This window comes from Podarcis bocagei (assembly GCF_964188305.1).
Source record: "Podarcis bocagei genome assembly, chromosome: 2".
NCBI lineage: Eukaryota > Metazoa > Chordata > Lepidosauria > Squamata > Lacertidae > Podarcis > Podarcis bocagei.
Genome location: NC_138126.1, coordinates 37356068 through 37382367, shown reverse-complemented (window position 1 = coordinate 37382367; position 26300 = coordinate 37356068). Strand labels below are relative to the sequence as shown.

The 26300-nt window shown below is 44.5% G+C and overlaps 1 long non-coding RNA gene across 1 annotated transcript; it reads left to right on the top strand.

Annotated features, from left to right (window-relative positions):
* The first annotated feature begins 1653 nt into the window (after positions 1-1653).
* Positions 1654-21086, top strand: LOC308581729. Its single transcript, XR_014005221.1, has 3 exons — positions 1654-1814; positions 20250-20361; positions 20931-21086. It is a non-coding gene; the product is annotated as an uncharacterized lncRNA (long non-coding RNA).
* The last annotated feature ends 5214 nt before the right edge of the window (positions 21087-26300 follow it).

Sequence of the window (26300 nt, the reverse complement as noted above, 5' to 3'; positions counted from 1 at the left end):
TAAAATAGTTCAGCCTGGTATTTACCAGAGCGTGGGTGGCACTGGCCAGATTCCCTCTGTCAAGCAAAGGTGTGCCAGCCTGGGTAAAAATGATTATGTTTGTCAATTTTATTAAGGTTGCAAGGTGGGTAAGGATGACCTTCCCTTGAATGTATTAACACTATTTCCCACAAGCATAAGGTAGGTTTTCCTGTTCATAGTTGCAGATAGTCTCCCCCTGCTGAAGGAAAAGCAGATCCAAAAGTTACCATCAACTTGGTCCGAAGTTCAAATAATTTTGTTTCGATGCCTTTCAGGAGAATAGGATGGGGTGTACATCCTCTCCATTTTTCCGCTGACTGGCCTGTGTTTGTAAGCAGACAATTTCCCAGGTTGATGAGAGGTTAGGCTGTACCTTAGAAGGTGAGGTGCATTATGTTCCCATTTGGGATGTCTGTTTGCTCACATCTCATTATGAGCTAACACAAGGAGGTTACTTTCTTGCTCAGGTTGTTCAACCGCTGTGCCTTTGTTAGGGAATCATTCTGCAAAGAAACAACTAAAAGGTTTCTAGAAGGTTCCAGAGGTGTTTTTTCCCCCCTTTAAATTTTGGAATGGCACTTTGACCTTTATTAGTGTCAGATGGAAGTGCTAATAAAAAGAAGACCAATTGGCTTCGTGCTTGTAGACGCCTGAGGGCAGATGTCTGACAGAAGAGTGCTGCCTGTGAAGGACTGTTGCTGTGATTTACAACGTGCTGGAGATAAGACTTTTGTTTGATAGTGTACTGTTTATGATAACAGTCGAAATATTTCTTTTGCAATCTTAATGCTTGTTCCCAGTCTGGGAATAAAATCTTTTGACCAAGACTTCACAGTTTGGTGAGTCATCTTTAAAATAACTTGGTCATTGTTCACCACTTCCGAGAGAGAGAGAGAGAGAGAGAGAGAGAGAGAGAGAGAGAGAGGAAAGCTATGCTAAAACAGTTTGAGAGGTTTTACCTAACCACCAGTTTCTGGTGCAGCAAAAGTGTGTGGACGGTAACCTCTAATAGTTTCTTTAGAAGTATTTGCATATTGGTTTAAAAGGTGAAGCTACTGTCTTTTCAAGGCTCATGATGGATCATAGAAGTTGCATATGAATCAATATAGCAGCTACCGTATTTTTCGTCCTATAAGGCGCACCGGCCCATAGGACGCGCCTCATTTTTTGGGGGGAAAATGAATTTAAAAATATATATATATTTCCCCCCCCCCCAGCCCTGGCTGCCGCCCCAAGCCTTGCGCTCACCTGCCCGAAGCAGGGGAAGCCCTCCGGAGGGCTCCCCGTGCTTCGGGGCGACAGGCTGCTGCCCCAAGCCTCGCGCACCCAGTGGGACCTCCTGCCGGGCGCGCAAGGCTTGCGGACACTCGCGGGGGCTGCAGGCTGCTGCCCGCAAGCCTTGTGAGCCCGCGGGTACTCCCACCGGGCTTGCAAGGCTTGCGGATAGCTTCCTGAAGCCTGGAGAGCGAGAGGGGTCGGTGCGCACCGATGCCTCTCGCTCTCCAGGCTTCAGCGAAAGCCTGCATTCGCCCCATAGGACGCACCCAGATTTCCCCTTCATTTTTGGAGGGGAAAAAGTGCGTCCTATGGGGCGAAAAATACGGTATATTATGTTCTACAGCCAAATATTTGTGGGGTGTAAAGGTGCAGTCAAGTGCAACATTCTGACAGAGGACTAACGGCCTCCATGTTCTAACCGGTTGCTGTGACAACCAGTTTGTCGGTTGCTGGTAGTTTTTTGAAAGATAACTGCTCAGTTGCAGTCACCTCTGGACCAACTTCCCTCTGGTATAGTTTATTTGCTTGTTATGTAATCTAAGCCTGCCTTCAGGTACAGTTCTGTAAACCTGAATGAATCTGAGAGTAAAATAGTTTTATATTAACATGAATCAGATTCTTGTGTGTATTCTTTAAGAGGGATTCAAAGGGATTTTTAACAAGGAAGGCATCTTTATTAGTAGAACTCAGACGAGTCAGCAACAAGCTGATTGCTGCATAAACTTATAAAGGGGATTGTTTAACTCTGCTAACGTAAACCTTCTCACAATATTCTTTGGGTTTTAATCCTCCAAAATAGTTAGGGAACAGCAGCTCTGGACCTATTCAGCAGTCTTTCAGAATCACTGACAAATAACAGCCTTATTGCTGTGCTGAAACTCGCCCTCCAGTTTCTTAAAACTTTCCATGTTTTAGAAGAGAGGTGCACAAACCCAATATTTTTATTAAAGTTTTTCATTACCGTAAAGAAGGGGATTGAAGGAGATTAATTTCATCAAGACACATGCAACATACATGTTTCATCAAATAAGATAAGGGGGGGGGATAATACCAAAGACATAGCATCCAGTTGTAAACACATTTATGCCAAGAGAAGGTATAATAAGAGAACCAGCTTCTACAAACATATACATCATGGCGGATGAATAAAATATATCACAAGTAAAGGTACATTATCCAATTAAATAAGACAAAGTATTACAGTGGTACCTCGGGATGCGAACGGGATCCGTTCCGGAGCCGCCTTCGTATCCCGAAGCGAAAGTAACCCGTGTCTGCGCGTCTGCTCATGCGCGGATGACGTTTTGGCGCTTCTGCGCATGGGTGTGATGTCATTTTGATGGTCTGCGCATGCACGCGTGGCGAAACCCAAAGCAATGTGCTCCGTTACTTCCGGGTCGCCACGGAGCGCAACCTGAATTTGCCTAACCCGAAGCGTATTAATCCCAAGGTACGACTGTACTAGGATTATATTTAGCCTAGAATATCCTTCCTTAAGTGAGGGACGCGGGTGGCGCTGTGGGTAAAACCTCAGCACCTAGGACTTGCCGATCGCATGATCAGCGGTTCGAATCCCCGCAGCGGGGTGCGCTCCCGTCGTTCCGGCCCAGCGCCTGCCAACCTAGCAGTTCGAAAGCACCCCCGGGTGCAAGTAGATAAATAGGGACCGCTTACCAGCGGGAAGGTAAACGGCATTCCGTGTGCTGCGCTGGCACGCCAGATGCAGCTTGTCACGCTGGCCACGTGACCCGGAAGTGCCTGCGGACAATGCTGGCTCCCGGCCTATAGAGTGAGATGAGCGCACAACCCTAGAGTCTGTCAAGACTGGCCCGTATGGGCAGGGGTACCTTTACCTTTACCTTTATCCTTCCTTAAAGACACTGATGGGGTGGAGTGGGGTTCAGTCACACTCTATGCTTCCTTGAAAGATTCCATCAATGGTGTCTCCAATAAATTTTACACATCACTTGGGAAGACAGGCAAACTAATACCAGTGTACTGGAAGAAGCAAAGATGATTCTTCAACATCAACTTCATTGGACTGGTCATGTTGTGCGGATGCCTGATGATCGTCTTCCAAAGCAGCTACTCTATTCCGAACTTAAAAATGGAAAGTGTAATGCTGGTGGTCCACAAAAGAGGTTTAAAGACTGTCTCAAGGCAAATCTAAAAAAAAATGTAGTATAAACACTAACAATTGGGAAACACTTGCCTGCGATCGCTCCAGTTGGAGAACAGCCTTTAGCAAAGTTGTCATGGGCTTTGAAGATACTCTAACTCAGGACGCAAGGGAGAAACATGCTAAGAGGAGGGCACACTTGGCAAATCAACACCATGATTAACTTCCGCCTGGAAACTAATGTCTCCATTGTGGAAGGATGTGTGGATCCAGAATTGGCCTCTACAGTCACTTACGGACTCATTGTTAAAACCGTGTTTATGGAAGACAATCTAACTCGGCTACCAAGTAAGTGATCACCAAAGAAGAAGAAGAAAACAAAACCTTTTTTATGAAAAACATTTACTGCAGTTTTCTCAGTATAGTTCTGTTGCCCTTCTGAATGACAAGCATCAAAGGCTCACAGACTTTGCTCTGTAAAAACTTAAACATCAGGGTGCACTATGGAGACGGCAGTCTGGAAAAACAGAGTATTATAGCCAGACAGAGCATTTGAGCTCAGGGCTTGCTCGGGGCTTTGGAACTGTATCCTAGTTGGACAGTGGCAATCTTTTCTGTGCTCTTTGCAGAGGAATTTTGTTGTTGGCATCCGTCTGTCTCAAAAGGCAATGGAGTGTGCCTCTGGGGGTGAAGTCCAACCACTCTGTCAGCAGCACCCAAGTGACATCCCTGGGGCACAAGCCTGGACAAAGACAAAGTAGGTGCTGAACAGTTCCTTTTTCTCTCGGTCGTCCAATTAAAAGCAAGCATAACAATTATGGCAAGTAAAGCAACAATTAAAATGATCAGGGCAGGAGGTTCTAGTCAACAGATCAGGGGAATGTTTATTCAAACAGATGTGCCTCTGTTTGGCCCGTGGAGTGCCAATACAGATGCGACTTCTTACATTACAGCAGGGAGAACATTCCACTACAGTGGTACGAAAAGAAAAAGATGCTGCCTCTTTGTTACTAGTAAATGAGTTTAGGATTTCAACCTTAAACCTGTTCTTAAGTACAGTCATACCTCTTGTTATGTTCGGTTCAGGTTTCGTCTTTTCAGGTTGTGTCCTGTGGCAACCCGAAAGTACTGGAAAGGGTTAGTTCCGGGATTTGCCGCTCGTGCATGGACAGATGCGCAAAAGGGCATCATGCACAGAACAGGCGAATCGAGACTCGTGCATGTTCAGATGCAGGTTGCGTTCCTTTCAGGTTGCGAACTGGGCTCCCGAACAGATCCTGTTCACAACCAGAGGTACCACTGTACGTTGAAATAACACTGGTTTAATGGATCATCATAGTACTCTAAATATTTCTGATCCCATAGTAGATCTAGCAATGGGCCATTTACTTGGTTGCTTTGTGCATTGTGTGTGTGTGTGTGTGTGTTTAAAAGCTGCAATGAGCCAGAGGTTCTTGGTGCTGTGTGTGTCCCCCCCCATGGGGTTAAAAAATGTGGTAATTTTGTAACTTTTCCCGCTTGCTTTTATAAATGTTTATTTCTAGTTGTAATGCTGAGATAGAGCCCACAGTCCATTTTCTTATAAAGTATATACAGTGTACACCAACCCACATATGTTTATTACATATTACTATTATGTTTATTACATATTACCACATATGTTTATTATATATTACTAGCTATGTTTTGCATATAACCATACACACGGTTCTGGCGGCCGAGGAATAAACTATCCCTTTGTTTAGGCTGACAACAGGAAGATCATATTGTTAGATGATATAAAATTTAAATGAAATAGCAGTTGGCTGAGCCAAATTTTCATATAAATTAATATTGTTATTGTATTTTAATAAAGCCACAGTGCTTTTGGAATTATGTCTACATCAATCACTTAGCACAATTATTGACTCATGCATCATCTGGCTCCTTCTGTTGACGTAGTTGTTGTAAATTTCATGAACACAATATATCAAAGAGCCATAAAATTTCACTGTCAACTCTTGCTAAACTTTCCTCGACTGTATTGTTGGAAGAACCCCCCATAGTCAATGACATTGTAATATGCCACTGTGTAATTAAAATGTTGACATATGCAAAGATTTGTAAAGAAGATAAGAGTGTGTGCGCGCACACAGAAGTTTAAAGGAGAGAAGCAGATGGCTTTCTATCGGAATATATATGGAAGGTGCCAAAAGATAACAGGCAGATGGTTTACGCATGAAGGACAGACAGGGAGAACTATTATCAGCTAAAGAAAAATGCGAACAATTCCTCTTAAAGTCAATGCAATTTTAAGAATGGTAATTTTGACAATAGTTTTTGGGACTGGGGTCTTATAATCAGTGCAAATATGCTGCCTAGAAATCATATACAGATAGGAAGTTTCAAGTTGTTGTGGTCATCCATGTACAGGGGTAGTCAAAAAGATTCCCTCCAGACATTTGGGGTTCAGGTTCCCATCAGTCTCAACCAGCAGCATGGTCTGGGGTCAGGGATGATGGGAGTTGTGCACAGTATCTGAAGGGCACCATGATGGATACCTATGGTATATTATAGCAGCTATACTGCCAGTGACATTTCTGTCCTACCAAAAATGTAAGAGAAAGGTGATTAAGAATTAATTAATTAATGCTCATATGGGGAATCAAGACTTTTAGCTTTTAGCTCTTTCATTCCAAACTACTGATAAAACCACTGAGGCATTATGAGCCTTTAATAGAGCTACAGATATGCTCTTGTACGTGGCCCACAGTGAAGCCATATGAACCTGACGTATGTGAAATAAAATTATGTATTCTGTCTTTCTATTATGCCTTTCTTCTCCATGGTGATCTCCTGATATCACTTTCTCCGTTCCTGCTTTCGATTTTATTATTTCTCCTCTTGCCAAGGCATCTGACAGCCACGCTGATTAGGACAACCCATTAGAGTCATTTTCTGGAAATGTACCTCCAAGCTGTAGCTACAACAGAGTTGGGCTTTGAAGTCTTCCTACTGAGATGCTGCTTCAATGAGTCATGAGTTTTCATAACTCCAGCTCCACAGGCATAGTCTTGTGTGTGAGAAATGCTTTGAGTTTCTTTGCAGTGGTTTGAGAAAATATATTTCAGGCATATAAGGACAGTATAGTTCTGGCCAGACCCTCATAGTTCAGGGATCATTCCATTAAGATAACTCTGATTCTCCCACCTATGCCCAAAACATCAACCTTCTACCTTAAAACTCAGTACCACACACCCTTCCTTAGATACCAACACAGAGTTCTATGCAGTCCAAAGGGTTCGTGAACCTGAGATCACCCCCGTTTGGATCAGATTCACCTGGAGCAATCTGAGGCTGTCAAAGGTAGGGGGTTGTCTGGTGGCAAGAAGTGAGGGGATGACATGCGCAGGCAGATTGTGTGTGTCTCCTCCTTGCCCCCTCCTAACTGCATATTTACTCAGGGTTTAATTACGGTCAGGTGGGAAAAGAGGCACATTCATTCACTCTCCCCCCCCCCCACCGCCCAACTACATGGCTGTGCAAGGCCCCTAAAACCAGCCAGGGGGCCAAATCCAGGTCAAGTTTCCTCCAAATCATCTACTCCAAACTGCCAGACTGGGCCTTGAATCGGATTGTGTGGGTCTGTGCACAGCCCTCTTCTCAGCTCTGCTGAGATCACCTGGTGGGATACTAACCAGGGTGAAACTTGCACAAGCAGAACAATTTCTGCCTGCACAACTGAACTTCCCTCTTCTCCCCTTCTCATGCCCTCTGAACCCTCCAGAACAGATTTGGGGGGAGGTGCAGAGAATGCATTGGGGCAGGAGAGGGAAGGGACACTCTGTTGCATGAACAGAAGCTGTTTTGCTCCTGCAGAGACTTAGTTGCTGCCCTGAGCTCCTTTGGAAAGGAAGGTCAGGATACACATTTAATAAATAAAGTCAGTAATACATACCTGTATTTGCCCCACAGTAATTACCTGCATTAATAGTAGGAAAAGGAAGGAGGAGGGCTTCTAGCAGAACATTCTTTTATTGGTACACTCAGTTATTCATTTCCCTCATTAAAGATGCTGACATCCATTTGGCCTGTTGTGAAGGCCAAGGGGCACATGTTTGAGCATCTCAAGTAGAGTGGGGTGGGGTCCGGTGATTTAAGTCGCCTAAATTTCTGTTTATTCTGTTATATTTATTTGTTAGCTATGTTTTAGATTTATACATGTTCTTACAATGTTATATTTTGTTTGCACTTTTCAGCTGCTTGCTCCAAAGATGCAAAAAGTAGGGTTCATAGAATCATAGAATCATAGAGTTGGAAGAAACCACAAGGGCCATCGAGTCCAACCCCCTGCCAAGCAGGAAACACCATCAGAGCACTCCTGACATATGGTTGTCAAGCCTCTGCTTAAAGACCTCCAAAGTAGGAGACTCCACCACACTCCTTGGCAGCAAATTCCACTGTCGAACAGCTCTTACTGTCAGGAAGTTCTTCTTAATGTTTAGGTGGAATCTTCTTTCTTGTAGTTTGGATCCATTGCTCCGTGTCCACTTCTCTGGAGCAGCAGAAAACAACCTTTCTCCCTCCTCTATGTGACATCCTTTTATATATTTGAACATGGCTATCATATAGGGTTGGAACAGAGGAGGAAGAAGGTGCCTCTTGACTGACTGTATAAAAGCCCAGGGTAGACTGGTCTCACTTCTTCCCTAAGTATAACTGTGTAGTAGTGGGCAAAATAGTTGTCTTTCTTGACTTCCCTGTTTTATAGTCTGTCTCCGACACTGACAGAGCTCTACTAATACTTTAATTCCTATCTTGAATCATGTTTGATTTCCTGGATGCCATATTTGTTTAAAACAATGCTCTTCTTATTTTCTTCACCATCTGTGTGGCTTCTCCTTGTCTGAATGTAAATGAGATATTCAAATGCCATCCAGATGTCTGGATCCATATCGGTATTAACATATTATGCAAATTCTTTATGGACAATATGAGGTGTTGGGTTGTTGTTTTCTCCCGTAGCAAAAGAGTAAATCAGAGGCTGACAAGAAAGAAAAACAGAACGTGCACAGAAACAGCCACATCATCATCATCACCATCATAAAAAAGAGAGTGTCTGCAGTTGTTTATCTTGAGGGGTTATGGAATTTCCCTGCGAAGAGGTTTTCAGAAGAAGTTGGCTATGGATGGATGAATCCATCAATTCCCAGTCCACATCAATTGTACATGCCTTCATTCATAAGTCCATCCCATCCCATATCAGTGTTGATCTATTACTTCTTTAAAATGAAGAAAACCTGAACAAATATCCTTAAAATATCCACAAAAATAAGCATTAATAGATATTTCATCAGTGTATGCATTTCTAACCATAGTTTCCCCTTATTTATTTATTTTTTACACATTTTGGTACTTATGAGCAATATTTCAAAATTCAGAGTCTTGCAAAAATTGATGAATACTTACGTTGTGATCCATGCATTAGTCCAGCAGGCACAAGTTCACTCAGAAATGTAGACTGAATAATTATTTTCCATCACTAGATCAGGCAGTTGAAAAGCATGCTATAGGTATGTGACATTCTCATATGGTGAAAGGCACTGGACTAGATTTCCCACAGTGCAAATTACAACGGTCTGATCCCCATGTTTGTATTAAGAGGAGCTTCAGAGAATTTTTTTTAAAAAAGATTTAAGTTCCTTCAATTTGGGACCCTTCAGTTTGTTAATAAGATCACTGGCCTAACTACTTAAAATTTACCCCTCTTTGGGTAATGGAATTAGATCAAAGCAGAGACCCACATCTTACAACTCATTTTCCACAAAATATACTGATGACTACCAGCCTGGATAGCCTGGTGGCCTTCAGTATATTTTGAATATACTCTTGATAAAAGAGCAAACAAATTTATGGAAAATAATGCTACTAGTCATGGTGGCTATGTACTACCTCCAGTATAGGAAGTAGTATGTTTCTGAATACCAGTTGTTGAGGAAAACAAATGGGGAAAGTGTTGTTGCACTCATGTGTTGCTTGTGGGCTTCCCATAGGCATCTAGGTGGCCCCTGTGGCATGCTCGTCTAGATGGGTCTTTAGTCTAGCCAATAGTTCTATTCTTATGGTCTATGTCTTCCTCTACCTGTGAGGAGAGAACAAGTAATTCCCCTTGAAACTCTTAATAAAAGGATTGTTTAGATCTTCCCAACCCCCTTCTGAAGGATCCAGCTTGCTGATAAATGAATCAATGCGGGCGTTTTGTTTAAAAGCACATTGCTCATAGAACCTTTTTGTGCCCGAGTCACTTATAGGGGAATCAATATTTGGTGTGCAGTAAGCAGAACTTTTATGATAGCTTTGAGTGACACTCTTCAGAGATAAGTGAAAATGAGCAGCTATTGCTTCCTTTTGACAGACTCACTCTGGCACTACCCACATGACCTCTTCCAACTTTGACGAGAAAACAAACATTTATTACGGAGCCACATCAGCAGCTTTTGAGCAAACTCACAATTTCTTTTCCATCTGTAATATAATGCCCTTAAATTAAATAATACAGAAGGTCGCTTGGAGGACTTTCACAACTGGCTAGTGGCAGTCCGCCCTCTCCCAAACAAAAAGTAAGGATATGTTCTAGATGGGAGAACATATGGTTTTTTGAGTTCTCTTTCTTGACTCATAAACTCAACTGTGTATTTGCATGCCCAGGTCCAGTGAATGCTGCACTGGTATGGTACATGCACAATGAAGAAATCACAATACATCATTCTTGGCTCAAAACAGGCCACAATTTTATTGGTTGCAGATATGAGTGAGTTTTGGCCTAGGCATTGGGTGATTTCTGAATTGGTCAGCCAGCCTGCAATTGGTTAAATCCACAGGCAGGCATATTTAAATTCTCTCAGCCAGTGGCAGAGGTAAATGTCTCTCACCAGCTATTGAGAATTATGAAAAAGAACTTAACACCAGCAGAGAGCCATGTGGCACAGCAACTACCACCCACAGTCAGGTGAGCAGAATTTATGAGCCCAGGTGATTACAAGGCCTTGTGATTTTTCAGTGTACTTTAGTTTTAACTGGTTCATGGTGCCACTCCTTTACTTTAAATATAGAGTTGAGCTGAAATTTCTCAACATTTTTCTGAGGAAATCGCTAAGATTTTTCTTTTCCTGTCTTTGAAAAAAAACACAACACCTTACCAACTATTCTCCAAAAACTCTCCTTCAATTTTTTTTTGTTGCAGCCACACAACAATGCCCCTGACACACAAAAAGGCCTCACTAGGTCTAGAGGGTTGTGAAGGATGCCAAATGGTACCAGGTGCTAACACAGTTGCTGCAGTGTCAGGAACCTTAGGAAGGAAGAAACTGTGCTACTGCAGGTGCTCATGGTAAGCCCCACCCTGAGAACTGCTAAAGGATATTGAAATGATCTCACCCCTCAAGTTCTCTGCCTATAAACAGACTGGAGAATGTTTAGAAGCTATCTGTGCACAGCTCTAATTTAGGTAGTTAGTATAGAGAGTTTTATCCAACTAAATCATTTTATGCATAAAATAACTTATGTGGGCACAACAGACCTTCCCCTTCCTCTTCTCCCCCTGACCCCCCCCCACCTCCAAATCTGTTGTGGAGGCTTGGAAGAGCAGATATGATGAGGCTGGGAAAAGAGTAGGAAGTTCCACTGGACTCGTGGAAGTCATTCCCTGCACTCTGTTATTAGCCGGATTCAGCACTTACAGCACTTACAGATCCAAATGTACTGAACAAACAGCAAAGCGTGTTCTCCTTCATGGAGAGCGCGTGTTGTGGTGGGGGCCAACAAGACACTCCAAAATTGTGGGGCGGGCTAATTGATCGTTGGCCACTGTTGTGATTGGGCTTCCCCTGTTGTTGGGAAGAAGTTAATGTTGCCATATTGTGATTGACAGCCAGAAATGTTAAAACTCCCTGCACGAAAAGTAGAGTTTCCTCTTTTCGCTCTGTGTGGGGCTGTTCGCGTTGACCTTGCTATGCCTGTCATGGGGTCGTCTGCCCGTCACTATCCCCAAAATGTATTCCCCTTGCGAAATGTCAGTCTGTCCCCACCGGGGGCAGATAGTCACAACCAATGCCTAAGCAACCACTCACATTTTTTGTATTTTAATAAAGTTGTGGCCAAAATTATGCCAAAAACCTTAAACAAAAATTCTGTGTGATGTGTGAGTTATTTGGGGTGGCTTGGGGACCTCTACACGCAAATATTTTGCTCACTATCACCAAATGGTTTTCCTTGTCCTCTAGTGAAGAGGGAGAGAGGGAGGGAGAGACAAATTGTGCAGGTACATTTTCTAGCTGCACTTATGTCCAAATTGCCAGGAGGAACAATAGAATAGTAAAAAGGCATTTTAAAGCAAAACAAAACAGAAAAACCTTCCGTGGTGGTATAAAAACTTTGAGTTGATGCATCTAAAGTTAATTTAATTTGGGCCATATGGTACATTAACTAGAATGAGGCCTTGGTGCACAAAGGCATTTCTAAACCAGTAGTCGTCTACTCACAGTTGACAGGAAAACAAATTTCAAGAAAAGGACAGCACTACTGGGAATGGAGGGGGAGGAGGGTGCGTGGAGTTTTTAGTGGAGGTTAGTAAAGGTTCCGCGTACAGAATTCAACATGATGGAGAAGTTGCTGCAAACAGGAAAGGGAACCAGAGTGCGCTTGCAAAGGCGTGAACAGAGATCTAAGCTGAGCACAATCAGTTTAATCAATGGGAAAAGAGTTCATAGGGTTTGCCCTGGGTACATTGCAAAGCACAGTGGGACCATTTACAAGTAAATCTACAAAGTAAATGGGCCAGCAAAGTTTGTTTCTAAATTAGCATGAAATGTCTTCAGTGGAACCTGAAATAGAATAACTGTTAACTGCAGTTTCCTTTTCAGACACGAACTTGATGCCAGTTTGAGCAAACATGGAGCAACTGTTGCTTCTTTAGGTTTCCTGGCAAAAGCAGACAATTAGAAAAACAGAAAAATCTTTGCATGTTGAAAAATCTTTGAGCTTTTTTAAACACATGCCCCAAAGTTGTTGTGCTTTTTTTGCAAACACACACACACGAGATTTTTTAATCGACTTGCCTAAGATCCAGGACAAAGCGCCGCCCTTTGGAAATTCCCCCTGGATGTCAATTCCGCCTTTGGAATCCCAATAATGTCCAGGAAAATACAGACGTATGGCAGCCCTACACAATCTGAACACAAAACTGTTCTTCAAACTTTGCATTGCTCATCTCTATGTGAAGCCTTAATGCTCACAAATACTTTTAACATGAGAGAATCACTTTGAAGCCACTTTCTCATTCATCTATATTTATAGCATAGTAAAAATTTATGTTAACCTAATCTTTTTCCCTCCCAAAGAGATCAGATCTTTGCCACATACCCCAAACTTTTTCAATCAGAAGCAGTCGGGGTGGGGGGGTGGGGTGGGGAATGAACTCCTCATAGTACAGATGGAGGACAAGCAACTCTGTTCTTATAAAACCCATATCTTTGAAGCGCCATTTTTGGAGACTATTCTGAATTGCTTCTTGGGGATTCAAGTGTTCCATTACAACTGCTATGCTCCCCTGCAGTTTGTCAACTGGCTGCCTTGCTTTGTAGATCAGTTTTGTCTTGGTGTCTTTGACTTGGGCCATGTGTGTGGATGGGTTGGGAGGGTTCTCTGATTTCTTATCGCTTAGATGTGTTTCTCTATCTTGTGTTTTATTTTTCTAATTGATATTAGCAGCTGAGGTCAAACCTTTTAATATCTGTCTTTAGCAAATGTAGGGAAGCAGTGAAAATCCTCCAGCTGTTCAGGAATAAAAAATAACTACAAGGGCTGAGGTTTGTTTCATTAATATGCTTGCTTGGTAGACTCAGGGCTGTCAGATAATAATATAGCAAAGATAGCCTTAAACATTTGTATCTTTCATACACGCTATCGGATTTGTCATGTACAACAAACAAAGAATCATGTTCTTATCTCGAGCTGGGAATCATCAATCATAAATCACTGTCCAAATATAATGCCATCTCTCACATACACAGCTGAACTTGATATTACTTTTCTCCCAGCAAGAAGGTGGCCTGTTGTTGTTTTTTACCACCCAGGTCAGTTAGGGAGAGTTTCCTTTATGAATTTATCTCCTCTTTGTCCAGATGGAGAGAGTTCAGGACTAGCCATCACAAAACATATTATCTAATCCAAAATGGTTGTGTCAGGGAACTGCCATCGGAGGAACAGGGGGAGGGGCTCAGGGAGGAAGAAAGAGACTCAACAGCTGAGGCAGGAACCAGCAGGGGGAGAAGTGAATCTCTGAGGGAATGCGAGCAGGAGGGAGGGCTCAGAGACGCTTCCAGTGAGAACAGTGGAGAGGTATCGGAGGCGCCCGTGGGGAGACCCACGCCTCGCCGGAAACTGTCACGCCGTGAATCCAGGAGACGCGTTTCCATCAAGGAGCTTCTTTGCTGGAAGCGCTTCCGCCGGCAGCCACTGTCAGACTCTACGAGTGATTAGAGCAGACATGTCTGAGGAGCTCTGTCACGCACAGAGGTTTGTGGAGCCGCACAAACTCTGAGGGAGTACGCTTTTACGCACAAGCAGCTAATCATCCCCTCACAGCAGTCTGACAGTCTCTGTACGCTGCCTGTGCAGGAGAAAGCATCATGAGCGACCCAGCCGGCACCGGAGGAGCAGGGGTGGGGACTGGTCCAAGCTTGGAAGACAGATACCGAGCGTTGGAGGTCCAACTGGCGCTGCAGACGGCGAGGCTGGAGGAGAGAAGGGCTCAGGATGCAGACAAGAAGGGGAGAGCCACTCAGTTCCCCAGAAAGGTACCAGGATTGGTGCAGAAGTTTGGGGGGGACCCCAAGGATTACCATGCCTTTAGGACAGAGATGCAATATGCACTTAATGTGCAGTTTGATGAATTCCCTGATGAGGAATCACGAGTTGCTTTCGTGATTGGGCATCTTGAGAGGGGGGCGAGGGACTGGGTTCGGCCCCTGATGGCAACGCACAATGACGTACTAAAGGACACGATGAAGTTCTTTCGTGCAATGGATATCATGTTTTCCAGCGATATTGAGGAAGGGGTGGTGCGCAGGCAGCTAATGGCTTGCAAGCAGGGAAGCCGATCTGTCCGTGAGTACTGGACTGAATTTACCATGCTGGTACACAGATTGGGTTGGGATTTATCGGCGGCACCCATTCAGATGTTATTTGAAGAAGGTCTTTCTTCGGCTGTGAAAGATGAACTGTCCCGGAGCCCCAGGGCGGTGTCTATGGATCAGCTGACCAAATCTGCGCTGACCATAGGAGCGCGCCAGGAGGCAAGAGCCTTGGAGAGGCGGGAAGGGAGAGGGGAACGTTGGAAGGAGTTCCGCATTCCAGACATTCCTGAGCCAGCTTTCCCGCCTGCAGAGCCGATGGAAATCGGAACAGCGCGCGCGCGCGCATTTTCAAAACCCAGTGAGGGGGTTAAGAAGGAGGGAAAGGGCGCCCGGAAATGCTACCTCTGCCAACAGCCAGGCCACTTTGCCAGAGTCTGCCCCCAGAGGAAGGAATGGCAAGGGATGGTGGGAGCTGTTGAGGGAGGAGAGCAGGGAGAAACAGAGCAGGTAAAAGCCAACGCCTGGTTGCCACAGTCGGGGCACTGCAGCCAGGCCAAAGAGCAGTGAAAGTGCCCGTGCCAGAAGCACCTCAACCTGCTCTAGTGATTGAAGTGTCGCTAGAGCTGCAAAATGGACACCCCCTAAAAATAAAGGCGCTGTTGGACTCAGGCAGCTCCTGCAATTTTATGAGCAAGGAGTTTGCTGCTGAGCACCAGATACAGACTATCCCTTTAAGCAACCCCCTGCAGGTGACCACGATCGATGGCAGGGAGTTGTTGGGAGGAGGAGTCAGCTTGCAGACCGTCCCAATGATAATGAGGGTGGCAAGGCACACAGAACTGATAGCATTTAATGTGGCCACCTTGGGAGGCGCTCCCATTATTTTGGGGATGAGCTGGCTAGCGCTACATGATCCGCTGGTGGGCTGGCATCAAAGAGTGGTTTCCTTTGGTTCGGCACATTGCTTAGAACACTGCAAAGGGGAAAAGGGTTCAGCAGGGGCCCAAGCCACCCTAGCAGGGACTGAAGTAATGGAGAAGGTGAAGGTACCACCACAGTATGCAGATCTCAGCGACGTGTTCAGCGAGAAGGAAGCTGACCAACTACCCCCGCATAGGCCCTTTGATTGCCAGATCAATTTACTCCCTGGAGCACAGCTTCCTGTAGGCAAGTTGTATGCCATGTCAGACAGAGAAATGCAGGAGTTGCGAGAGTTCATTGACAAGAACCTGAAGAGAGGTTTCATCAGAGAGTCCAAAGCAGCGGGAGGTAGCCCAGTGTTCTTTGTGGATAAAAAAAACACGAACAAGCCGAGACTTGTATGTGATTTTAGGCTGTTAAATGCAGTGACAGAACCAGTGGCTTTCCCTATGCCCAGGATTGATGATATTTTGACCAGGGTGCGGAAGGGAAAGATTTTTACAAAGCTGGATCTAAGGGGGGCGTACAACCTGATACGTATAAGGAAAGGGGATGAATGGAAAACCACCATGTTCACACCTTTGGGGGCATTTGAATATCTCGTTATGCCTTTTGGATTACAAGCAGGCTCAGCGTGTTTTCAAGCGTTTATGAACCACGTACTGGGTCCTTTGCTCTACAAGAATTGCGTCGCCTTCCTAGATGATGTGTTGGTGTATTCGGAGAATGAGGAGCAACATGTGAGAGACGTCAGAGAAGTGTTGAGCAGGCTGCGAGCCAACAGGCTGTGGGTGAAACTGGAGAAGTGTCAGTTTCATACCAAGGAGGTGGAATTCCTGGGGTACCTCCTGTCAGACAAGGGATTGGCCATGGATCCCGGCAAGGTTCAGGCAGTGCTGGAATGGAAAACACCCAAAACCAAGAAGGATGTGCAGAGGTTCCTAGGGTTTGGGAACTTTTATCGTAAGTTCATCCGAAACTTCGCCCACCTGACGGCGCCCATTACGGACTGTCTCAGCAGTAAAAAGAAGTTTGTTTGGACGGCGGAGGCGGGACGAGCGTTTGAGGAACTGAAAAGGGCCTTCGCCTCTGAAGAACAACTTCTGCATGTGGATTTACAAAAAAGGCTGAGGGTCGAAACAGACGCATCTGACAGAGCCATAGGGGCGGTGCTTCTTCTGCAGCCGGAGAAGGAGGAGTCAGAGTGGCGACCGTGCGCCTTCTTTTCGCGAAAGCTGAACAAATCCGAGAAGAACTACACGGTGTACGACCGGGAGCTTCTTGCTATTCATGAGGCCTTCCGGAGATGGAGGCACCTGCTAATTGGGGCACAACATAAGGTGCAAGTGTGCACGGACCATAAGAATCTAGAGTACTGGAGAACTGCGCGAGTGCTCAACCAACGGCAGTTGAGATGGGCCCAGGAGTTCTCCAAATTTAACTTTGAGATATGTTACGTGCCAGGCCCAGAGAACGTTAGGGCGGACGCTCTCTCACGCAAACCCGAATATTTGGAGGGGGAGGGGGCACCCGAAGAGACACATGTCATTCCAGAAGACCGCTGGGTGTGTGGGGCGGTATTGGTGGGGCAAAGGGAATTGGTAGAGGGAACAGTGCATGATGAATACGTCCAGGACAAACTCAGGGGTCTCAGGAGGGAGGGAGACAAACCCGGGGGTTTTGAGGAGAGAAACGGGGCGTTGTACTACAAGGGAGCGTTATATATACCTGAAGGGGAATTAAGGGAGAAGGTACTCAAGCAACTGCACGATAGCCCCACAGCAGGGCATTTTGGGCAACACAAAACCATGTGGCTGGTTACCAGAGAATTTTGGTGGCCCAAGGTCAGGGAAGATGTGCGGGAGTATGTGAGAGGGTGTGACCAATGCCAACGAGCCAAGGGGGAGAGGCGGGCACCGGCAGGTTTATTAGAACCACTACCCACACCTGAAAGACCATGGGAAACAGTGGCAATAGATTTCATGACTGATCTGCCGAGGTCTAGAGGGAAAACAGCCATCATGGTTGTGGTAGACCTGTTAACTAAAATGGCCCATTTCATAGCCTGCTCACATGCGGTCACAGCAGAAGAAACCGCTAAATTGTTTGTAGAAAATGTGTTTAGGTTGCATGGCGCCCCCTTGAGGGTGGTTTCAGACCGAGGGAAACAATTTACTTCCAGGTTCTGGAGGAAGCTCATGAGCTTACTGCATGTTGAAGTTAATTTCTCAACTGCCCGTCATCCAGAAACCAACGGGCAGGCGGAAAGAGCTAATGGTGTCCTCCAGCAGTATTTGAGGTGTTATGTGAATGACAGAGAAAATGATTGGGTGGAGAAGCTGGCGTTGGCAGAATTTGCCTACAACAATGCAGAGAACGTGTCCACGGGAATGAGCCCCTTTTTGGCTAATCACGGGTGCCATCCCCGAGCCTTCCCAGGGGGGGAAGGGGAGAACTGGAGCGTTCCAGCTGCAGAACAGTTCGTTGAAGAAATGGAAGCGATCCATCGCCAGCTCCAACTTAACTTAAACAGGGCTAAGGAGGAATATAAGAGGCAGGCCGACAAAAACAGAAGGGAAGGTGAAACCATTAGGGTGGGGGACCAGGTGTGGCTGTCAACCAAAGGGTTACCATTCAAAGGGGGTTGTAAGAAGTTAAGACCCAAAAGGCTGGGTCCATTTGAAGTCACGCAGCAGGTCAACCCAGTGGCTTTCAGACTCCGGTTACCGAACCACATGAAGCTGCACCCAGTTTTCCACAGGTCGTTGCTGTCACCGTATAAAGGAGACAGAGAAGGGAGGGTCACTAGGGGGCCAGCAATGGAGGAGAAGGAACACAGCTACCAGGTTGCGGAGATCCTCGATTCCAGGTGGAAGGGAGATCAAGTAGAGTATTTGGTAATGTGGGAAGGGGAACCGGAGTCGGAAAACACCTGGGTTAGGGCAGAGGATGTCAATGACGAAGTTTTAATAGAAACTTTTCATCAGAGGTTCCCACGTAAACCTCAGCCCGTAGCGAGGTTCCGGAGGAAATACTTTGCCACCACCGACGAAGAAGAGGAGTTGGAGGGGTTCACAGATTCCGAGGAGGAGGAGGATTCAGCGAGCCAGGACGGCGATCGATGGAGGGAATTGTTCGAGACGTCTGAAGATGAAGAAGATTCTTTTCGGGGTTTTCACCCTTCATCTCCCAGAGGAGAGGAAATGGGAGGGGGTGAGGGGGGCCCTGGAGGGGAGGTGGATGTCAGGGAACTGCCATCGGAGGAACAGGGGGAGGGGCTCAGGGAGGAAGAAAGAGACTCAACAGCTGAGGCAGGAACCAGCAGGGGGAGAAGTGAATCTCTGAGGGAATGCGAGCAGGAGGGAGGGCTCAGAGACGCTTCCAGTGAGAACAGTGGAGAGGTATCGGAGGCGCCCGTGGGGAGACCCACGCCTCGCCGGAAACTGTCACGCCGTGAATCCAGGAGACGCGTTTCCGTCAAGGAGCTTCTTTGCTGGAAGCGCTTCCGCCGGCAGCCACTGTCAGACTCTACGAGTGATTAGAGCAGACATGTCTGAGGAGCTCTGTCACGCACAGAGGTTTGTGGAGCCGCACAAACTCTGAGGGAGTACGCTTTTACGCACAAGCAGCTAATCATCCCCTCACAGGTTGACATGACAGTAATTGTTCATTTGTATATGAAGCAGTTTCCATAGTTTATTTATCAATGTACTGTAACAGTTCTGAGTTAAAAATGCTGAATGTGTTTTTTCATAGGCGAGAGAGCTTTGGAAGAGAGATTCTTTACTCTCATGCAGCAGAGTTAGTACAGTGGTGATTGTTCCAAGGACATTAAAACTTGGTTAGATGGTTCCACCCCACCCCACCCCCAGAAAAAGCCTAGAATAAAACCTAGCTTTGCAAACAAGCGAAGATTTCACAGTTTCAGGAGTTACAGCAAACAAGTCTCCATCCATTAGCAAAAAGAAGAAGAGGAAAAGGTTCCAAATGACTATAAAAAGAAAAGCATTTGGCTTCCTTACAAAAGAACCATGCAGTCTTCGTGTTAGCTAAGAGGCAAGTGGTAAAAATCTCCCTTTAGATAAATTTTATTCACATGGTTTCCCTTCAGATGGGAGCTGTTCCACATGGCTCTTTTCTTCGAAGAAACAGCAGAGAAAGGGGGGGGGGAGGAAAGTGAAGGCTGCTGGGAGCCTGCTAAGTTCCACTCACTGGCAACTTGAGCTGCGGGCTCAGGTTAACCCTTTCATGAATGCAAGTGTGAGTCAGTAACTGTACTTTACAACATTTTTTACCATTAGTAATATACACTGTGGTCTTAGAAAGCTCACTAGTCCCCATGGAAAGTAGTTATTGTACTGGTGCAGAGGGACATTGTGCAGGGTCACTCCTTATACCCCTCTCCCCAAGCTCCATACCAAATATGGATTATCAGAAAACATGGTTATTTCATATTAAGAACATAAGAATGTAAGAGGAGCATGCTGGATCAGGCCAATGGCCCATCTAGCCCAACATCCTGCTCTCACAGTGGCTGACCAGAAGCCTGTGGGAAACCAGCAAGCAGGATAATAATACTCTTCCCTTCTCTAAATTTCCAGCAACTGGCATCCAGAAGCATTGTTGTCTCCAAATGTGGAGGCTGAACATAGCCTTGATAACTGTAGGTATTACTACTACTACCACTACTGCTACTCCTGCTACTGCAAATAATAATAATAATAATAATAATAATAATAATAATAATAATAATAATAATAATAAAAACAACTTTTATTTGTATCTCCCCGGCTGAGACGAGGCTCAGGGCGGCTAACATCAAATAGCAAATATTCAATGCAACGCTGTATAAGTTTGGTTCTGTCAGTTCTTCAGCAGCTGTTTCAGGCATGTGTGAGTGTGTGGTAAGTGAATCCTAGCAATGATAGTAAATTCATATCTGAAAAGAGGTGTGAGAGATGGCAAAGGTACCAAACCACATTAGGCAATCCTTTTGTTGTTGTTGAGAAAATGATTTGAAAATTGAAAATAATGCCCTTTTGACAGGAAAGTGAATAAAAAGCACTATTTAACATTATTAAGATTAGTCAAATGCAGGTCACTTTAGGCTGAAGCTACCATTTCTGGCATTTGATCGATTGAATTTATATCCTTTTCTTCCTCCTCAAGAAGCCCAGAGTGGAAAACAGATAATATAATTTAAAACCAAAAAGAAAGCAAATTCTAAAACAGTTCAGAACATTCTAAAACCAACACACACACACACACACACACACAAACAAACAAACAAACAAACAAACAAACAAACAAACTATAGTGTAAAACATTCTAAAAGCAATTGCAATCAAACACAAACTTGCATCCAACGATCTCAAGCTTGTCAGGTACAATATTCTTCAATTCTGTATTACCCATGTGGGAACTGTCCCTGGGGGACTACTGTGTTTTTCACCAAGTCTCTGTTTTTCTACAGGAAGCTACAGCATCAATGGGACAGACCAGAAGTGTTTTCTGTCCAGAAAACTGATTAAACAGTGACCAATCACAATTAAACAGTGACCAATCACAATTTCCAAGGGCATGGGTTGAATATAACAAAGTCGTTGCATGAGCTGAACAAGGTTCTGTTTGCACATCCCTGGCTCTTCTTTGTCTTTGTGTCCCCTAACTCTCCCCCCCCCCCATACACTCTTGGTGGTTGGGGGTACACCCAAAGCAGATTTCAGAGGATGCAGGTTGGAGGAAGGGGAGGGAATATTCTGTGACTTTCATCTGCAGAATGACTTCATTGAACGCAACCCCATTTCTGTAACTAATATGACATTAAAGGGGGGGTATAAAAAACTTATTTAGCTTATTTACCAAGAATACTTGTTCTGCCTAGAGGAAACATGGGCCAGCTTAACTTAACACCAAATCAATCATTAATGCTGTCTTGCAAGTCCTCCACACACCACTTTAAATAAGCTAGTTTATCATTATTCGGCCTCTTCAAGGGAAGTATTAAGGACTCTAGAGATGTGTCCAAAGTACTTTGCTTGTTATACATGCTTTCTTTTCCAGGGCATTGGAAAGCAGTTTCATAATATTGGCACAAAATCATCACTCATCTCATGCTTCAGGAACCAAAGTAGATGCTCAGGGAATGCTCTTTTAAATTTGAGCTTTATGAAGTTATGGACTAAAGTTAGGCATATTGTTCTGTAAATATCCCTTCTGGCTGTATTCCCTGCACATGTTGTTGGACTACAAGTCCCATCTGCCCTGACAATTGGGCATGCCAGTCTAAAACATCTGAAGGGACCCAGATTGAGAAAGGCTGCTCTAGAAGAATATATGACCCACATTTTCAAGTGAGCAGAACTTTGACATCTGGAGGCACACAAACCAGTTCTGTACTTTAACTGAAATTTGTATTCAGAAAGTCAGGCTTTTAAAAACTTCTTGTCAATAAATATAAGGGTTTCCTTTTAACAGGAAGATGAGGGCCGAGTCCTGGTATCAGTGCAAGCATCCAGGCTGAGACCCGAGATGAAAACGTCTTCCAGTCTCATTAAGCTTTTAAGGTGTGGACATGTTGCCACCAAAAAGCCACAAAATAATAATAATAATAATAATAATAATAATAATAATAATAATAATAATAATACTATGGGCAGCTTCCAACAAAACACTGAAATACAATAACCTATTAAACATTAAAAAGCTTCCCTAAACAGGGCTGCCTTCAGATGTGTTCTAAAAGTTTGGTAGTTATTTGGTAGTTAAAACTTGGTAGTTAAAATTCAGTTGCTTCATAGATGGATGCGTAAATAAAAGGCAAAATGAGCCCTTTCAATGCTTCACATACTAAGTTAGTCTCCCTGCATTATAAAACTTCATGCTTACTGTGATTTCCTTCCACTGTGTGAAGCAAGCATGCAGTGCAAGGACCAGAATGCTGCTCTGTGTGAGATGGGTGGATGAAGGTTTTCATGAGCTGAGCCAATTTTGTGGCTATTATTTGCCTTCCAGAAGTTGAACACATAGAGCAGTTATGTTCAAGTGGGGGGAAAGCTAATCTGGCTCAATTCCATCCTTGATGGGTGGCACTGGTTGGCAGTTAAAGTTCAGCCACCTGCAGGTGGCAGCAGCTGGCCAGGTGGTGCACTGAAATTTAAAAGATGAGAGAAAGCTACCAATGGGTGGTGCCTTAGGAGGTTGGGGCACATGGTCTCCTTCTGGCAAAAGATGCCAGGGAATGGAGGAAGAAGTGATAGGCTGGAATCAGCACCTTGGAGAAGGCAACCACTTCCTGCCTTTTATCTCCCACTTCACCTGCTATCACTGGATTCAGGGCTGGCTTTCAAAGTGAGTATTGAAAAAAGCACATGGCTACAGTCAAGAGTGTGAGCCTAACCATGCCTGCTCAAAAGTACTCCCTATGGAATTCAGTGGCGCTTACTCCCAGTTAAGTGAGGTTAAAGCTTTCATCAGGTCCCTTAACTTCATGCATTTTCATGTTGTTGTTGTTGTTGTTGTTGTTGTTGTTGTTGTTGTTGTTGTTGTTGTTGTTGTTGTTGTTGTTGTTAATATTCCTTCTTTTCCCCTGACAGGGACTCGAGGCAGCTTACAGATAAAAATAAGAGCTAAAAACATATGGTGGGAAAGCAGTAATAAAAAACCCACATTGATATAATCAAAACTACACACACACACACACACACACACACACACACACACACACACACACTGTCAGGATGCTTTCAGTGGCCTCCAGCTGGTTGCCCAGAAAAGTATAAAGACAAGGAAAAGTTTCCTACAGTCCTTTTTTATTTCAAACTTTACAGAGAGAGGCTATAGAACCCAGCCTCTTGGATAATGGCATTATCCCAAGTGAATCTCCACACACCCCTTCTCTCCCACTTCCTCATTCCTCCTCATCATCTCCTCCTCTATGGGTGCTGCTAAGTGCCCTCTGTCTTTGAGCTCTTTGCTCTCCTACTTTTAAGGCTTGCCAGGACCTGGGAGATGGTGGGTCTGGAATGCTTTCTAGTGATGTGTCAGGCAGCTGCTGCTCCAGCTCTGCCTGCTCCCCCCACCATTATTTCCCAACTTTTCCCCTCATCTGAGCTGTGACCTCCCGCAAAACACTGTTGTTATTCTAAACTGTCTTCCTATTCCTCCTCCCTGGAAGGGTCAGGTTAGGGAAGTAGTCTCTACCACTCCTCCTCCTCTGCCCACACATTAAAAAAATATATTAAAATGATACAAATAACTACAATAAAAATAGCACATCCCAGCCCTTTCATTAAAAGCAGTCAGTTCCTTTTGGAACAAGAAAGTTTTCATCTGTTGGCTGAAGGACAACAAGGAGGGAGCCAGTCTATCTTTTCTAGGGAAGAAGTCCCAAAGTCTGTGTTAACTGTTTTTCACACATATGTCATATATTTCTAGGATAATTAGAGGGAAAACTAAGCCAGACACAGAAACACTGGAGGGTGAAGGCTGTCTTGGCATTCAGTTTTGAATCTGAAGGACCTGGGTGGCAGGTTGTACCCAAACAAGTGCTTTCAATTCCTGATTTCCGGGGCAGTAGTCAATTTGGGTAGACGTTGAAGAGGGTGCTCATTCTGTGTGGGGGGAAATGAAGACTGCTCTCTTTTAAGAGCCTGATCATTTACAAATAATATGTGTGAAGCATGCAGGAGCAGGCCGACACTCTCACAGATAGCACTTGTGTGTTTAGAGAAGCACCATTTCTGCCAGAAGCAATAGCATACTCTTGGAAACCCTTGGAGTCCTTCATGCCACACAACCATTAAATTCAGGCTACATTCAAAACTGCCAAAGTTTGCCATTCAGTTCTCACCCAAGTAGGGTGTGTGTGTGTGTGTGTGTGTGTGTGTGTGTGTGTGACCAGCAGCTAGAATTACTGCCCATCACGTTAACCAAGCTTCAGCTAGGAAATTGGTTTTTTAAAGCTTTCGAGAGAATAGTATTTTGCATGTAGAAACAGGGTACAGTGGTACCTAGGGTTACAAACACCTCGGGTTACAAACACTTCGGGTTACAGACTCCACTAACCCGGAAGTAGTACCTCGGGTTAAAAACTTTACCTCAGGATGAGAACAGAAATCACGCAGCAGCGCCGCGGCGGAAGCAGGAGGCCCCATTAGCTAAAGTGGTACCTCAGGTTAAGAACGGTTTCAGGTTAAGAATGGACCTCCGGAACATGTCCTGAAAATCCTCCCCCTCCCCCAACCATCTGCAGTGATAGATCTACTATATGGGCTTGCCAACATTTGGCGTCCAGTGGACACATTTGGGATATACAAAATGGAGTTAGGACAGGCTGAGCCAGTGCAAAGAGGAAGTGAGAGCATTAGAGCAAACAGACTCTAATGCATTGTGGATTTCTGAGGGACATTTTTTGCAGGCACCACAGGGTGTGCTGGCAAGCATAATGTCTTCTATTTTGCCTTGCAACACTTTTGATGATGTCTTTTCTATCTCAAATTTACTATGTGAGGGCAGGGGAAATGTTTGGTGGTAAAATTCTAGAAATTGGAATTCGCGCGCGCGCACACACACACACACACACATGAGTACATGGTATGATTTGAATAAAATATAGATATTATCTCTTTCAAGCAAAGCAATCAGCATTCCTGCATTTATTTTTCTTCCCCACAGTAAATATATTAAGAGGATATGGTTGTTTGGTACATGAGTAATTTCCCATTGAAATTCTTTTTATGACTTTCAGTCCTAAGAGAGTAGGATATGATTGTGGGGTGGATGTAAATTTTTGAAAAAGAAAAGAAAGCTTTAGCTTCCTTACTGAATTCTACCTGGCTTTCTTGCTGATTTACTCCAGTTATTCTTTATCGTATAAATCTTCACCTGACTTTGTTGCAAATGATCTTCTCCACTTGATGAAGGTTAGCAATTCAGAAAAGCCATCTACTTCCACTTCATTACTGTGACATATATTTCAGAAGCTCCGTTTTCTTTCCTGTAATTTACTTCACAGCTAACATTATTCTTAACCCTGAACCCATAAAGGAAGGCACCAATATCATTTGTGGCAATGCAAGATCCCTTGAATAATGACATTGTGCTGTTATAATTCCAGTCCAAATCACCCCACAATCCTCCCAGGCATATTAGAAGGAGGACTAATTTGGGCCCAGAAAGGCACACTCAGTGAAATGAGAGCTCAGTTTCACACTGATGTAAGCATCATTGACTGGGAAAGGTGTCAGTTATCTCATTCTTCTGCTTGAAGGCCAGAATGCTTTAGGACTACTTGAAGATTAGAATGCCCCTTCCCACCAGTTCTGTCCTTAAACCAAACCAAGTGAATGCATAACCATGCATAACCATATTTTTCATATTTTATCAATTGGTTTTCCTCACTGAGACAGAATGGCTTTGACAGCGTTGGCTGGTTTTTTACTTTGCCAAATCCCAAATTGCTTTCCACTTTCCCAAATCTGTTTTGAAGTTTGGATTCTTTTGTTATGATTTGTCACACCATAACTGGTTGCTGTTGAGGACAGGTTGTATGTACAGTGGAGTCTAAGGTTAATTGGATTGAATTGAGCTTGATGGGTGGAGAGAAATAAGAATAGTGGGCAAGTTTCATTTCTGAAAATGATTTGACAGAAGGCTGGTTCATCAGACCCAGGTGGCTTTGGGAAAGGATGGGAAAGATGTTGTGGGACTTCCACATCCCACCTCCCCCTAACTATGGGTCATGATGCTTGCTGGAGCTGATGAGCAGTGGAATCTAATGCCATCAGGAAGGCCTTGGGTTTCTCAACCCCAGATTAATATGTAACAGAAGCCAAATAGGAACATAG